The sequence below is a fragment of the Pinus tabuliformis genome, chromosome 1_2, assembly GCF_031772625.1.
Source record: "Pinus tabuliformis cultivar Carrire ecotype Pingquan chromosome 1_2, CPIR1, whole genome shotgun sequence".
NCBI lineage: Eukaryota > Viridiplantae > Streptophyta > Pinopsida > Pinales > Pinaceae > Pinus > Pinus tabuliformis.
In genome coordinates this window covers 740,774,885-740,791,653 of record NC_142298.1, presented here as the reverse complement: position 1 = coordinate 740,791,653, position 16,769 = coordinate 740,774,885, and positions in this window count along the sequence as shown.

Sequence of the window (16,769 nt, the reverse complement as noted above, 5' to 3'; positions counted from 1 at the left end):
ATAAAATTATTCGCATTTTTAATTTATGGGAATATTTTTTAGTAGTTGTGAGTATGGTGGGTTTAGATACACCTCAAATGTAATTATAACCTTTTTGTTTTTAGCTTTAAATAAATAATGTAAAATTCAATGAAAATAAAGTATTTGAAACATATTTTGATTTTGAAATGAGTTATTGTTTTTGGGCATATGTGATTGATAAGCCAATGACCATGGTATTGTAACAAAATAATTAAAATCCTAGATCCATAACATAATAATCAAAAGCCTAGATGGCCCATGGTATTGATAAACCATGGTATTAGCCCATGGTATTATGATTTTTTTCCCTCCTCTTCCTCGCTCCCTCCCTTTTTCTACCTTTCTCTTCTAGCTATTGGCCCATGATATTGTAAAAAAAACTATTTAGAAGTTAATATTATCCATGGTAAATATTCATGATTAAAAATTTTGTTATATTGTAAATATATATATATATATATATATATTAATCGACTTATTAATTAAATTTAAAGATGGTTATGCAATCATTATTTTAATTTATATTATAAAATGGATGTTAATTTATAAGTACTATTTATGTGTTATATATTTTAATGTGATATGTATATTATATTTTCTTTTATCTAAAAAAATTGTTAATAAAAAACAAAATTACAATATAAAAAAATGAACTTAAAAAATATCTCACATCTCACATTTCAAAATTAACATCTCACATCTAATGCTCACACATCTCAGGCAATGACAACATTAATTAATTAAGCTACTTAAAATAAATCAATTTATTGCCCATGTTACAATATTAAAAAAAATGAATTTAAAAAATATCTCCCATCTCACATCTCAAAATTAACATTGCACATCTCTAACGCCTACACATCTAACATCTCACATCTAATGCTCACACATCCACCCTATAGTGGGTTGTAGAGCACCGAGACATAAATTAATTAAGCTAGTTAAAATAAATCAATTTATTGCCCATGGGGCTTATAGTAGACAATGACAGGGTGTTTTATTAAGGCACTCTGTGGTGTAAAGGTCATTGGTTTGAAACTCCGTGGGCAAAAATACAACCATGCTAAAGGTTGGTGTGGCCCATGCTAGGTGTGATCCCCGGGTGATTTTGACAGCTTAGATGCCCCTAGGTAATGACTACTCAAGCCACTGGTCAATCGAGTCAGTCATCTTAGGACTAATATAAATTAACAAAACAAAAAAAGATAAATATATTATAAATATGAAAAAGAAGTAAATTAAAATGATTAATTAAATCACACACTATGGAAATTATAAAAACAAAATTATAATAAAAGCTCAATAATTATGAATTATTTCGTTATCATTTGGACATTGTTCTTAGATCCCTTCCCAACTTATGAAGGAAGTTCTATCTTTTATACATAAATTTAATGAAAACTAGAAGTAACAAAAATATAAATAAACCCACTTATGGATTTAACAAATCCATAATGGTTACAACAATTTCCTAAATAATGTATGGTTTCCATAATTCTTTCTAACAATTAACAATTGAGTTGTCTTTAGTGCGACTTTTTGGAAGCTTTTCAGGTGGGTTTTTTCCAGTCTAATTTCTCTAAAATACGGCAGAAATTTATTGAAATCACAAGTTTGATAGGTAAACTCTGCATAATTGAATTACCCTAGGGGTTTTTCGGGGTGTTGAATCCATGTATACAGTCAACAAACCAGTTTAAATAACACAAATCAAGACTTCACCTCAATTTTTTCCACCAGATTCCGACACTAGAGAGTTCAAAAAGTCGCACTAAAGACAACTCCATTAATAATTAATTAATAAATCCAAGATCTTTCGCTAAGAATTAACAATCAATAAATAATTCCAAGATTTTTTGCCCATGAATGCCAAGGTTCTTGGTTAACCACTCAAACTAATATTTTGCCTTAGATTTGCACAATTATTTCCATATCTCTGATTTTCTTGGTTTAACATTATTGTTACATGGATCCATAATTATCCTGCATAGCAGTGAAAAATATGTGAAATGGCTCATAGTTTCAGTGTTGGGTCACAATTATGATGGCTCGGGATTGTGACGTTTGCCTATGGTTCTAGTGTTGCAGCTTCTGCCTTGGTGTTGCAACTTGTAAGAGGTTTCAATCATGTCACAACAACTATGCAATAATGATTATGTTGCAACAATGGTGTTGCAACAACTAAACACGAGTGTTGTAGCAATTAGAACTACATTACACCCTGTGGCGACTTTACAACCTGCACAACATGTCTAAGACATCATATTTGCATATTAACCCAAAGATAAATGCAAATGTAATATTTTTCTAATGTTTAATCATAAATTCATGTAAAACACTAAATAAATGTAATAAAAACACATTAAGTCTAAATCTAGCGAAATAATGGATTAACAAGAGGTCTATGTAAATGGAGAGGGTTTAGACGAAGGGAAAAGATGGTGAAACCATTTATGGAGCCCATCAATGTAGAACCCTCTATTCATGGAGATACTTATAAAAACTAAGTGTTTTCCTATAAATAGATTTCTCGAAAGTATACATACATATTCTAATTATATTAGTGCTAAGTATGAGAAAAATCTTATCCATGTGCAACATGTATTAGTATATGGATTGCTTGAATCAATCCATGGTTTGTCTTGGAAGAGACTACGTGATTAATTGGTGGGAAATCCTCCTCTTTAGGATACATTTGATGTTAAGTTGAATACTTGTTTTATAACCCTATTGATGAAGTTATACATGTATCCATGGGATTGTTGCTAGATGAGTTGATATTTCACATTAGTATGTTAAAGGGTGTCCTAAACAATTGTATGTAATTGTGTGTGTACACTAAGAATGCCAAGTCTTTTTCATGATTCAAGGATTATGAACCTACCAAAGTAAGAGGATAACTCATCTCTTAATGTTATAAAGTTATTTTGTAGCATTAAAATGACTTGATAATGCTGAGAAATCTAAAGGCTTGATATATTAATGATTTCTCTTTCTTAGATAACTACTTGTGAAGTAATTTTCCCTTTAGACTTATTCAAACAATATTTTTCATATGTGAATGATTGTAAACTTCATCAACCAGCTACCATGCATAATAAACAAAAGAACAGTAACACAAGATATAGGCAGCAACCAAGGCAAAAACCTCTCCAAACCTGAGAGGAAAACCCACGGTAATTCTTCTTATAGAATCTTCTCTTAACAAAATTTCCAAGATGAATACAAGGACCCCTTGACCAAGTTGACTCCAAGATAAAGGCTAGAATCTTCTCCGACTTCTTGCTCTGATTTGCTGCAACATGGATCAGATCTGGAACTTGTGGATCAGCTTCCTTCTCCCTTCCTCCTTTCTTCACACTCCACTTGCCCAAAGTAGTACACTTGCCTAGTTGTTGTCATCAACGCTAGACTTGAAACAAGGTGATCTGCTTCATAGATATGGACTGATCAATAACCCTTACAGCATATCTAAAGATGTCTCTATTTTTCCACGTGTGAGTGAGCTGCTTGTTCTAGTAACCTCCTCCTTGCTTCGCTAGGCTAGTAGTTTCCTTCTAGGCCCACAACTGAATCCTTTAGGCCTCAAATCAACTCTAAACATGAAGATGACATGGGACTATAACACAGCTCTAATGATGACCTATACCTTCGCACTTGTCGAAGGTTTAGGGCTCTTCTAGCCCTCCTAGACCTTTTCTCCACTAGTCAATCTTCTTCACATGGGTTTGCCTTTAGAATAGACCTAAGACCAAATATTTTCCTTGACAATGAGGGCAGATAGAATGATGCCCTAGCCTCGTAGGTGTGGAAGAGCTTCCTATGGTTATGGATGACAGAATAGACTTCTCTGCGGCTACTTGATCTTCTCCTTTACCTCGCACCCTTGGATAGACTTCTTCGCATGGATTGAGACTGAATTGATCTTGTGATTGTGTCCTAATGAGAGAGGAGAGACCCATATTTATAGTCTCCTTAACGCTGCTCATTAGGCCGACATATCTTGAGTTTAGGCCGACTTACATAATGATATCTAGCTGACATGAATGGATATATATAAATATATTTAGGCCGAAAATATATTGCTTCTTTTATCTTCGCTTGGAGGAGTCTTTCACTAGCCATTTGATCTTGAACTTGGAGGAGTCTTTCCACATGATTTTACCCTTGATCTTGGAGTCATACATTATACATTTTCAAGTGTAAACATTTACATCAATGACACAAACCTATCACCTAGCCTAGAGCTCATGATGAGACCTATTATAACAAATACATTTTGAGCATGAAACCTGTGACTCAAATTCACAAAATATTTGCTAGATACAAATTACATCATTTACATTGGCTTGTGTCATTATGAAGACCGAACCTAGTTAAACTTTCTTCAACACTCCCTCTTAAATATGGATGTATTCATACATACATGATCATTGGACAATTTTTCAAGTTCCCAGAGGAATTCTCACAAGAAGACCGGATTTGCAATCCATCTGTTATAGTATCATTTCAACCAAAATTGTTTTTCACATAGCAAGGCCTTGACTAATAGCTCTATCTCTTACTTAGATCAAAGCACGATTTTGGCGAGACCAATGACTGATAGACACACATCATCATTGTATCTCTTAGGGTCATACACACCCGGGTGTTCTCCAAGTATGCCCTACTAGGACTATTCTCATCTTGGGTTCCCAGCCCTTAAGAATATCGGTCCTCTTGCCCAATATTACTTTAGATGCCCTACCACATCCTCAAAGAGTGTCGAATGCCAGATGATTACACAATCCTCCATTCTTTCTTCCAAACTGAAGACAAGAATGTCATGTCTAACTCTCCCTATTAACCAGGGATGAGTTCCAAGTTTCTTTTTACTTAGAAACTTACTCATGTTTCTTTACTCATAGGAACCTTCCAGAGCTCCCCCTTGAATAGGGATCCATCATCAGTACTTTATATGGCCTTCTAGTTGACTGATGATCCAACACCTTGATGTCATCAATTTCTTCATATGTAGGGTTCAACCATCCATCACTTTCCTTCATCATGTCATTCCTTCTTTCCTGGAAAGTATCCTCCTTGGATCTGCATCTAGGGCTTTCTTCATAGGGCCATCTAGCTCCACCTTTCTTTCAGCGGTGATTGCTCTATATCACGAGGTACATAGTTGTGACATCCTTCACAAATTTTCTTACCATGGCCTTGCACACATACCCAGATTTATCCAAAGAGTTAGAAACCAAAAACAAATCATGTATTACATTTTTGGTGATGGCATTTTTCTAGTGACATCTCCTTGTAGGTATCAAAACCCTCCATACATGTTGACACATCTCCCAAAGATATATGTTGTCAAGGGTCTTCATCTTTTCAGACTTCTATCAAAGTCTCCATATCTTTCTGGGAGATTTCCTTGTCAAATCTTCTTGGTTCTCTGGATGTTGACTGCCTTCATCATGGTTGCTTATTTCATGATCTCTACCATCCTCACACCCTTCATTCCCAGGGGCTTCCAATCAGAGTTCCTTAATTGTAGTCAACTACCTCATACTCCATATGAGGACATATTATGTTGATTTCATCTTTAAACCTTTCAGAGGATGAGATCCTTTTTCTCTAGATCATGCTTGATCCAAGCTACCTGCAACCATGTGACATGATATTATAATATTAAACAAAAGTATACATACCTCATTTGTCTTGAATCATACTATGATTCTTGCAGTGGACTTCTTGGGGGATCTTTGACCTGCAACGAAGTTGACTGGATCCTTACAGGTTCTCTTAGTACCATCATTCTGACCTGGATTCTTTACAGAGGATATTTTCCTGTAGAAATTCTTCAAAGATTTGGAGAACCAAGATATTCTCATCGTAGAATTTCCTACACATAGCAATTTCATTTCTACCTAGAATCCTTACATAAATAAATACAATATATATTAATCATAACCATTAACAATAATTTCAGATGATTCAACATATCCTCATTCATCAAATGTTCATCAATTGTTCATCAATGGATGGTACTGAATCCATACTCAGTTCATACTTTAAAAGATTTACTTAAACAACACATAACAATGTTCATGAATCACAACATGCTATGCTAACTAAGACCTATGAAAGAAAACATGAGGTGATCTTTTAATCATAGTGAAGATCCTGAGGCTCCTCCTTCTTTGGCTTCTTTTCATTGTCTTGAATTTCCTGAGCGACATGAGATGCTTCATGTTTCCTCTTGCCATTCTTCTTTTGTTATGAAACCAGCTCACAAAAATATGGAAAATATAGATCAACGACTTAGAAATCAACCTCTTTGAGAGGGCAACCTTCTTTAAATTACACAAATGAACAATTCTTGGATGATACAAATGACAAAACCCCCTTTCTATATATATGAGTCTAAAGGGTCACAATATAATCAAAGCCAAAATAAAAATAATAATATAAGGGCAGAAAAATAACAATAGTGGGCTTCTATGGGGCATAATAATAATAATATGGGGACAACTGGGGCACAACAATAACAATAAGGGCTACAATGAGAATAGTAATGGGGGAATCACTAGTATTATAGGGACCTAACATGCCCCTCTCCTTCAAAAAATTGTTGTCCTCAACGCTTGAGTAGTTCTGGATGCTTCTGTATAAAGTTCTCATCCTCCCATGTGGAATATTCAACAGATAAGTTCTTCCACTTGATGAGATACTCTAAAATTGATCGATTTCGTAGCTATTGAGTTCTTGTTTCTGTGACTGCTTCTGGTTCCAATATGATTTTTCCTTCCTCATCAAGTTCTGGCAATATTGTTTGAACTAGGAGCTTGTCACCTATAACCTTCTTTAAGCATGAAACATGGAAAACTAGGTGCACTCGGGAAGCTGCAGGAAGCTTCCATTTGTATGCCATAGTATCTATCTTTTGCAACACCTTGTACGAACTATAATACTTTGGTGATAATTTATTATCCTTCTTAGCTTGCTTGAGGGACATTTGTTTATATGGTTGTAGTCGTAGGAATACCCAATCACCTACATCAAAACTTCTTTCGCTGCGATGTTGATCTGCCTGTTGTTTCATTCTATTCTGTGCCAAAGTGAGGTTATCCTTTAAGAGTTGGAGAACTTTTTTTTGATGCTCGATGTGATCTTCCACTGCTTGAACCTTATAATTTTCTCTTAAATATGATGTGATGGATGGTGGATGATATCCATAAAGTGCCATAAATGGGGTCATTTTTGTTGTAGTATGGAAGGAAGTGTTATACCACCATTCATCCAGATGCAACCATTTGACCCATTTGTGTCTGTTTATCAGATACAAAGCAACGCATATATCCTTCCAAACATTTTTTTACTATCTTAATTTGCCCATCAGATTGAGGATGATAAGATGAGCTATGAGCTAACTGAGTACCAAGACAAAAAAATAATTATGTCAAAAAATTTCCAGTGAAAATGGGATCTCTGTCGCTTACAATAATCTTTGGGTTTCCATGTAGCTTTTGAATTGTTTCCATAAATGCAGTAGAAAGTGTACTCGTTTTAAATGGATGACATAATGCACAAAAGTGTGCATACTTGGTAAGTCTGTCAACTACCACCATGATAACACTCTTTCCTTTAGAATTGGGTAAACATGTGATAAAATCCATTGAAACCTCTTCCCAACGTTGGCTTGGAATGGATAAAGGTTGTAATAGACCTGGGGTCTTAATTGTTTCAACTTTATTTAGTTGGCAAACCAAATATTTTGCATCAAACTTTTGAATATCCGATTTAAGGCCATCCCAAAAAAATTCCTTCTTAACCTTGTGGTAAGTTTTTAGAAATCCTAAGTGCCCTCCTAAGGGAGAGGTGTGCAATTCCATAAGAATTTTTTGTTTGAGTTGGGAAATGTTACATAGGTATAAGTGATCTTTGTACCATAACGAATAATTTTTCAAGCTAAATGTATCAGATGTATTAGGATCTTGTTGTATTTTTTGAATGAGTGCCCATACTTATTCGTCATTATTCCATTCATCCCTTGCTTCGTTTATCTAATATGGTTGGATAATAAAAATGGTGCATAAAAATGCTTACAAATCCTCATCTTTTCTTGAGAGTGCATCTGCCACAACATTTTGCTTCCCATTTTTGTATATGATTTCAAAGTCATAAACCAACATCTTTGTGACCCATTTTTGCTTCTCTTCTGAAGATAATATTTGTTTAAAAAGTATTTAAGGCTATCATGATTCGTTTTTACCTTGAAGTGTCTTCCCATTAGGTAGGGTCATCATTTCTTACGTGCATGTAGTATTGTCAACATTTCCTTCTCATAAATAGTTTGAGGAGTGGTAATTTCAACCAATGCATTACAAGATATGGTCGGATTCATTTCTTGTTTCTCTATGGTTTGTTCCTTGTGTATCTCCTCTTCTTTTGACGTTACTTGTTCCTTTTCTTCCTCCTCTTCACAATCTCTGTAAAATCATTTCTTCTCAGCACACTTATGACCTTTAGTGTATTTGCTATCACAACTGTAACAAAGCCCTTTTGCTATTTTTTATTCCAATTGTTGTGGTTTCAACCTTGTAGATTGTGGAAGGCTAGGGGCAACAACACTTCCATCTTTATAATTGTGAGTGGTAGGCTTCCTTGTTGCCATAATTTTGCTTTCCATCTTTCTTGCCAACCTAAATGCCTTCTCCAATGGATCAGGTTCCCAAAGGGAAACCTCATGTTGGATGTTATCCTTTAAAGTCCCTTGAACACATCAATCCTACGCTCCTCTAGAATATCTTTTACCCTTATATTCAATTTTTGGAAGTCCTCAATGTGCTCCATCATTGAACCCTTTAGTTTGAGATTTATCAATTGGCTAAAAAAAGTGTTGCTTTTTGTATCCTCATAATGTGCTATCATTTCATCCGTAAAAATTTCCCAAGTGACAATTTGTTTACGAGAGCAAAGCCATCAATACCACACAAACTGATTTGGTTCCAAATATAAAGTTGCAATGCGTACCTTTTGTGTGTTTTGCACATTATGGAGATCGAAATATTGCTCCATCTGTAGTATCCATTATGGAGATCGAAATATTGCTCCATCCGTAGTATCCATGTTACGGGATTCTTGCCATCAAACTTCCTCATATTGATCTTTGGAACATGGTGGGTCTTCAATCCAACGTGAGAGTCTATGAAATCATGATTAACATTAGAGTCTATGAAATCATGATGAGTTTCCTTTATTACCCTTTCACCATTAGTAAGCATTTCTTGTAGAAACTTTGTCAAATTTGTCTTCAAATCTTCCATGTTGTCTTTAAGTTTTTCTTCTAAACCATCCATATTAGCTTCCACGCCTTTCTTTAAACCATCCATCTTAGCCTCCTCGTCATTCATCTTAGCTTCCACATCATTCATCTTAGCTTCTACGCCTTTCTTTAAACCATCCATCTTAGCTTCTGTTACTTTTTGTGAGAGTGAATTTTGTTGCACTTGGTCTCGTAATTTTGATATATCATGTTGCATTTCTTCCTCTTCTTCACGATTCATACTAGAGATTTCAGGTTGCTTACTAGAGGTTTCCATTTTCTTTCTTCGAGGCATCAATTAATGATAATTATGCTTCATTATGTCCTTTTGTTGATGGTGTTGGACTCGCCAACATGTAAGGGGATCTCCCTGGTAAGAAGTCCCAATCAAACCTCAGACTGTTTGGTGTATGAGTCCTAGCAGTGGGTTGTATGGTAATGCCTTGACCACGATGTCGCACAGAGGCAAGTAAGATAACTCTGTTAGTAGCAAGGTTGTGACCGCTGCAGTGAGTCAAGGAAGGTGTATGAGAGGTTCTAACGTAGGTGGGTGAGATGAGCATGAAGGTGAGTTCCAGCTTGAAAGGGATCAGTCCCAAATCGGCTAGGAACACACAACACATAGGAGATACACAACTTTTGGCGGAGTAGTCCACTCAGATGCAGTAGTCACAACATACAAGGTAAGATAACACATGCAACACTCACAGCTCAGTCTGAACGGGTGCAACAGTTGTTACAGCAAGGTTCACGTGAAACGTTTGTCTGATGTCCAACAAAGCAGTTGACACAGACGGGACAACATTAACAACATATACAACACATTTCCATTAATATATTAGCATTACAACAAATGCATCAGTTCATATGTAAAACACAGGTTAAAGCAACTTGCATTACAAGTGTTAAAGATCAGTCTTACAACAGATACAATACATGTGTGAAAACATGTTGGCTCTTATTATATAAAGAAGTGTAAGTTCCAATCATACAATACATCCATGTAAACCCGCTAGCCCCAATAGTGGAACGTTGCAACCACATATGCCCACTCCTCCAAAGAGATGAACTAGCTCCATGCAATGGAGAAGCCAAGGCGCATTACAATATTGTCCAAGCTCTTTCCAAGATAGTCTTATCAAAGGGACTATTTATAGCAAAGGGTGGGGTGACCCTTAACATTCCCCTTTGTGACAGTTCAACTACCCTCGTGACTCTTCACCTACTCTATGACTGTTACATCCAACTATTGACACTTGACTTACACTTGACATGACTCAACATTACAATGCACATGCACTCATGTGAGACAACATGGCTTGAGCAAGCCTTGCAAGACATCACTGACACTCGGTCTGCTGTGATGAGGCCAACTCTTTCCCATGCTCGTGATGGTGAAGGTGGTGAGCTGATGCCAAGCTTGGTGGTCTGTGATGGTGTGCATGCACCTCATGGTGACATCTTGACTCTTGCCTCCGTTGCATCCAATGCATTGGTTCGACCCCTTCATCCAACTCGTCTACTAACATGCGCATGTTCTCCTTCGATGTTGCTGAACCGACAACACACTGATACATAGTGTCTGTGATGATCTTCAAGTGTGTGCTGGTGATCATGCGCATCAACTTGCCGAAATACATGTTCAACTCCAGTTGGACTTGCTTCTTTTCTTCACTTTGGTGAATGTGTTGAATGGGTTAGATTGCATACAATTGCATAATGACATGCATGTTGTTGAATCCCTTGCATGCGATCAACAACACTTCTCACCATGTTTGCTACGTGTCAGCTGTTGGGATGGATCTTTAACTTGTACGTGTTCAGTTTCATCCATGAGTGCACGTTACGCCCACTGTTGTTTCTGATCTTCCTGCAACTCATTAGTCTATCTGTGCAACTTCATGTTCTTCCCGAGTTGTTGCTTCAGCACATGCAACTCCTTCTTTGTTCCATTCCCTGTCTTTGCGTGATATTCACCTCGTGCCGTCACCTCGTAGCCTAAGTCTCCAAAGTTGCTTTCATCATCAGTGGATTTTCTTGAGCTTACAACTTTGTTCCGCCTCTGTGTTGTCAACAACCTTCCTCTTGCATTCATTGCATCTGCTGCATTCACTGCATTCGCTACATTCGGTATGTTGCATGCAGCTGTTGTTGATGATGCTACTTGCTGTGATGTTGTTATTGTCATATCTTGATGTCCTTGTCTACGAACAACTTTATATCTTTGTGAGAAGGCAAGATCATAGACATTTGATCGATTGCATCTCCAGGTGTGCTTTGGACGATGTCTTCGAGTCTGTTATCTTGGAAACCATTGTACCTGCACTGCTGAGAGGCAGATGAGAATCTGTAATACCTGGAGACAGGGAAACACTCATGGCAAGCAATCTGTCACTTGAAAACCAAAATGAACTTAAGAACTGACTTGCAACATACCTGTGTGCCTAATCATGAAGGTTGCACAGTTTCGGCCCGGAGATCGCGAGACCAACTGCCAAGACTGCCCAAGGCATAGTCTGGGTTACTGGGAGACAGGCTGACTGCTAGAACTACTTAATGCATAGTGCAGTCTGGCTACTGACTCATGGGATTGCGCAATGTGTAATCTTAGCTAGCAATGACTGCAAGCTCAGTGGCTGCATTGCGCAATTTTCTTAGCCTCCCTCGGGATTGTGAAAAGCATGCATGGGGAACAGCTACTAGGCAGAAATGTGCATTTATGGAGAGGAAGGCAGAGCCTTCCCTCTCAAGATTGCGCAATGTTGTCTTGGTGAGGCTCTTGGGGAGGCAGAGTCCGGGCCAAGGTTGCCTAGACTCGCCGACGGGCAACTGAAAGTGAATGTGAGTGTGAATGCATGCTTATACGAGTGTAAGCATAAGTGAATGATCATGCATGCAGATGGTGAATGATAGATTCAAAAAATGGAACAACATGCACGTGGGTGAGGTGAGTCGCTGAATCGGCGACCGTTCGTGAAAAACAATTTCATGCATGCGACAATAGTGAGATGTTGACGAAAATTGAAACGGTGCTAGGATAAGCTAATATACATGTAAATGATAGCAGGTATTCAAAGAAATCAAGCAAACAGTACTCATACAAGCAAAAACACAAAAAGTGACAAAAATGCAACACAACGTATGGGAAACAGGCTTACCCCAAAACAACTGAGCCGAATGTGCTAAACTCTCCTAGATGTGATGTGGAATGTCAAAGATGCAAGGTTGATGTGAGGAATGAGCTCAGTGTCTGGTTGATGAGTTTTGATAACATCGAGGCTGCGAAGCACATGCTACAAATCTATGGGAAGCGACACTTGGTGGGAGGTTTCTGAATTGATCCTTGCATGTAACCTCCAACTACTAAACATATATCCCTGAAACAAGGGATGCCTTTGCAAGCTACCTTGGGAGAAGCAACCCATGCATGCAAGTCAGTTTTGCTCGACCTCGAAGGGAATTGGTCAACTCAGTTGCACATGCAAGAGGTTGTTCGACTATTTGAAGGAAATGTGCATTTTTGGCTGGGAGCTAAGCTGACTGCCTGGGAGATTTGCGCAATTTCTAGGAGAGCAAGTGACTGCTGCCACAAATTCTGGGTTGAGCAGCCCTGCTGGGGAAAATTGTGCAATTCCTACTGGAGTGTTGACTGGCATGATTACGCAATCCTGGAGCCCAGCAAGCTGCCAGACAAGATTGCACAATTTCTGGAGGGAAGGCTGGTTTCCCTCCAAAAATGCACAAATTTATAGGGGAATCTACTCAGCCTGCAGCTAGACCAACTACAGGTGAACAGCCAGTGAGGGCAGTGCATCGCGCTGTGATCGACAGGCTACCTTTGTGCAATAAAAACACTGAAGCTTGTGAACTTGACGCGGAAAGGAAAGTTGTTGTGAAGGTTGGAAGGGAGGCTCCAAAACTAAGCTAAGGCAAAATTTTGGAGGGTGGTTGTAGCCGTGTTGAGGGCCCCGAAATCGAGTCGACAACAAGGGGGATACCCACCCGGTCGAGAACCTGGTTGGCGGCTCCGTGCCCGTTTGGTGTAGCGGGTCCGATTGGGGATAACGGGACCAGCTTTCCGTTCCAAGGGGGCTGTGTGCGTGTAGAAAATAGTGATGTGTGTGTGTGTAAAAAATGATAGTAGAAAATCTGTAATTATTCCTTAACTAATCTAATTCTAAATTCTGAAATGATTTTATAGTACTTTAATCTAACAAAAGCAATACATCTAATCTACACTAACCCGGGGCATAATTTTTCCATTATGAAATCTAGAAAGATTTCACAGAATAACTGGTAATGAAGATTATTCAGCTATTATGAGAATATAAATCAATTAAGATGAACCATCTTGCGTAAAAAGTTAAGCAAAATGGTTGTGAACAGCATATTGCATAATCAGGTATTCATGTATTAAGCACAAATCAATGACTCCACCGTACAAAAGTGCCAAATGGTAGTCCACTCATTCATACATTAACATATAAATAACATCAGCTGTATATTACTCTAAGAATGCAAGCAGAAACTAGTCAAGAGATAAAAGTACCATTTATGACTGATTTTAAACTTACAGACCTTAAGCAATAATGATCTACTTCTACTTGCTTCTAATGCCTACTAAGAGTACAGAAGTGCAACATCAGTAGCAGGTATTAAAATGCAAACATAAATAAATCTTGATTCGTCCATTCATCAAAAACCCCCTCCGAGGGTGCAAAAGTGCATGTTCTGAGGACAAGTTTTTTGACAAAATTTCGGACCCTTCTCCAATGCAACGAGAAGGGTTAAATACTAGTAACCAACTAATTTTACTTTACACAAATTCAGGGAACGGCTTCAAATGACCACCCTTTTACTAAAAACAAATTTATTTCTAAAAACTGAATCTAATTTCTAACCGTTTCTGTATCTGCTCCTTAGTGCTGTAAGCAATGCGCTGTTCGCCCTGAAAGAGTCGGCTAGTTGTCCTTTTCTTTTGTTCGAGCTTGAAAATTAGAAACAACAAGCGCTGGCACCTCTTTCTGTTAGATTAGAAGATATTTTCGAAAACCTTTCTCTAGCTGGGTGTATTCGCTGTGCGCACACTTAGTACAACCCAGTTTCTTTTCGAACTGATTTTGCTGTTGCTATTTCGGTTTCCGGTCGTGCGAATGACTCAATGAGTTATAAGTCGCGCTGTATGGACAATCCCCTGTTTAGAGAATTGTTTTCGTTCTTTGTTCCAGGCTTTTATGGAGCGTCTTTCTCCTCTTGCGCTTCTTTCTCTGCTTTACCAAGTCTGAGCTTCAGGATCTTTTGTAAACACGCTACTTTTGTGTGCCTTTGACTCTGAGTCTCGGACAGTCTATTTTCATCAGTGCCTGTTGGGCTATACTCTGGAATCCGCGGTTCTGCTGCATGCGTCATCCAATTGCGGAGGCATCTTCTCTCTGTTGTCTTATTGGCGCTCTTCCCTTCTCCTTAGATGTTTCCGTGTTTGTCGGAGAGTTCTTGCGATGAGTCTTTTCTGCGATTGGTATTGCAATATCGATGGCTGCGACGTTATTTAAGTGTTATCGTAGATTGCAGATATCGCAGATCGCAGATCGCAACATCGCAAGGTTTTCACTTTGTCATTTTGTGCTGCTCGTGTGACATTGCGACGTGCGACGTCGTATATCGGCCATCGGCGTTTCTTTAGGTTCTCCTTTTTCATAAATGCTCTTAACGCGCGCGATGCGATGGGTTCTCGCGTCGCTCCTTTTTAGTGCATTTATGCGCTTTGGGCAAGCGCTCCTTTTTCCGTTGCGACGCGATATAGTTTTTAGGGAGCTGATACAAAAGATTTTTTTTAAACAAAAATATTTTTTGGATTTTTGGCTAAGGGTCCCCCTTTGCTTGATGTTATTACTAATATCAAACGAAGAGGGGGGTTGTTGGTGACCACAACAAGCCGCTACAACACCTTTGAATTCCTTCAAACTAATTTTTCAAACCAAACTTATGCAAAAAAAAAAAAAAAACTACATACCTTTTTTCAGTTTGTAGGAGATCGATATTGTATCTGATGTATCTCTGAAATTTCAAGTCTCCAAGGTTTGAAATTGCAAATTATGGTAGCCCTTTGAGTCCTCTTTCCAACGCCACAAATCTAATTGAAATTGGATTCTCCAAGAAAGCGTTATGCCCAATCTCCCAAGATGACCTGATTATACACTTTTTCAGTAGAGAGAACTTGTACGAAGTGCCACATGTCATTGTTTCAACCTTCGGACTTGAGAATGGTGCACAGAAAACTAGAGTTTGTCCTCTTTCTGTAACCTTTGACGAAATTTCAATCTGATAGTCAAAGAGAAAGTTATGACGATTTTCCCAAGGTCACCTGTTTGGGAGCCTGCAAAAAACCCTAAATTCCTTGGACAATTTCTCCAAAAATATAGCAAGGCAAGGTCTGAAATTCGGATCCGAGGATCATTGAGATTTCGGCTCAAATGGGTTTTTGTTTTAGTTTCTGAAACATTGCAGAAAAAACATTATAGCAAAAATTCCACGACGCCCTGTTTTAGAGCAGCGAAACACTATAATCCAAACCTTTGATACCAAATGTTATGAAACCAACTCACAAAAAGATAGAAAAGATAGATTAATGACTTAGAAATTAACCTCTTTAAGGGGGAAACCTCCTTTACATTACACAAATGAACAATTCTTGGATGATACAAATGACAAAACCTCCTTTCTATATATAGGAGTCTAAGGGGTCACAATATAATCAAAGCCGACATAACATTAATAATATAAGGGCACAAAAATAATAATAGTGGGCTTCTATGGGGCACAATAATAACAATATGGGGAAAATAGGGGCACAACAATAACAATAAGGGCTACAATGACAATAGTAATGGGGGAATCACTAGTATTATAGGGAACTAACATCTTTTGCTTAGGAAAATCGCTTCAGTAGTGTCCATATTCATGACATTCAAAGCATTGAATCTTTGACATGTCTTTCTTGGGATGTTGCTGGTGACTAGATCTCTCAAACTTTCTGAACTTCCCTTTTCTCTTGAACTTGGCAGCAAATGCTTGCTCTTTGGATCCAACTGCAATATCTCCCTTTGCCTTTAATCGAGCTTCTTCCACTTTGCATGTTGCCCATAGATCATTGAGTGAGGATGCCTCCTTCTTAGCCCATATGCTGACTATAAAGTTCCGCACTCCTCGGGTAGTGCATTCAGTACTATTGTAGTCATCTCTTGATCAAACATGATTTCTCCTCGTTCTTGCAACTGATCTCTTATTTTAGATACCCTCATGAAATATGAAGCAATACCTTCCTCTTTGTTGATCTTCATTTTGTATAACTCATTCCTTAGAGAGATCCCTTCTCCTGTAGTGCTGACGGAGAATAAATTTATTAATTTGTCATAGATTTCCTTGGTTGTTTCAAGTTTGG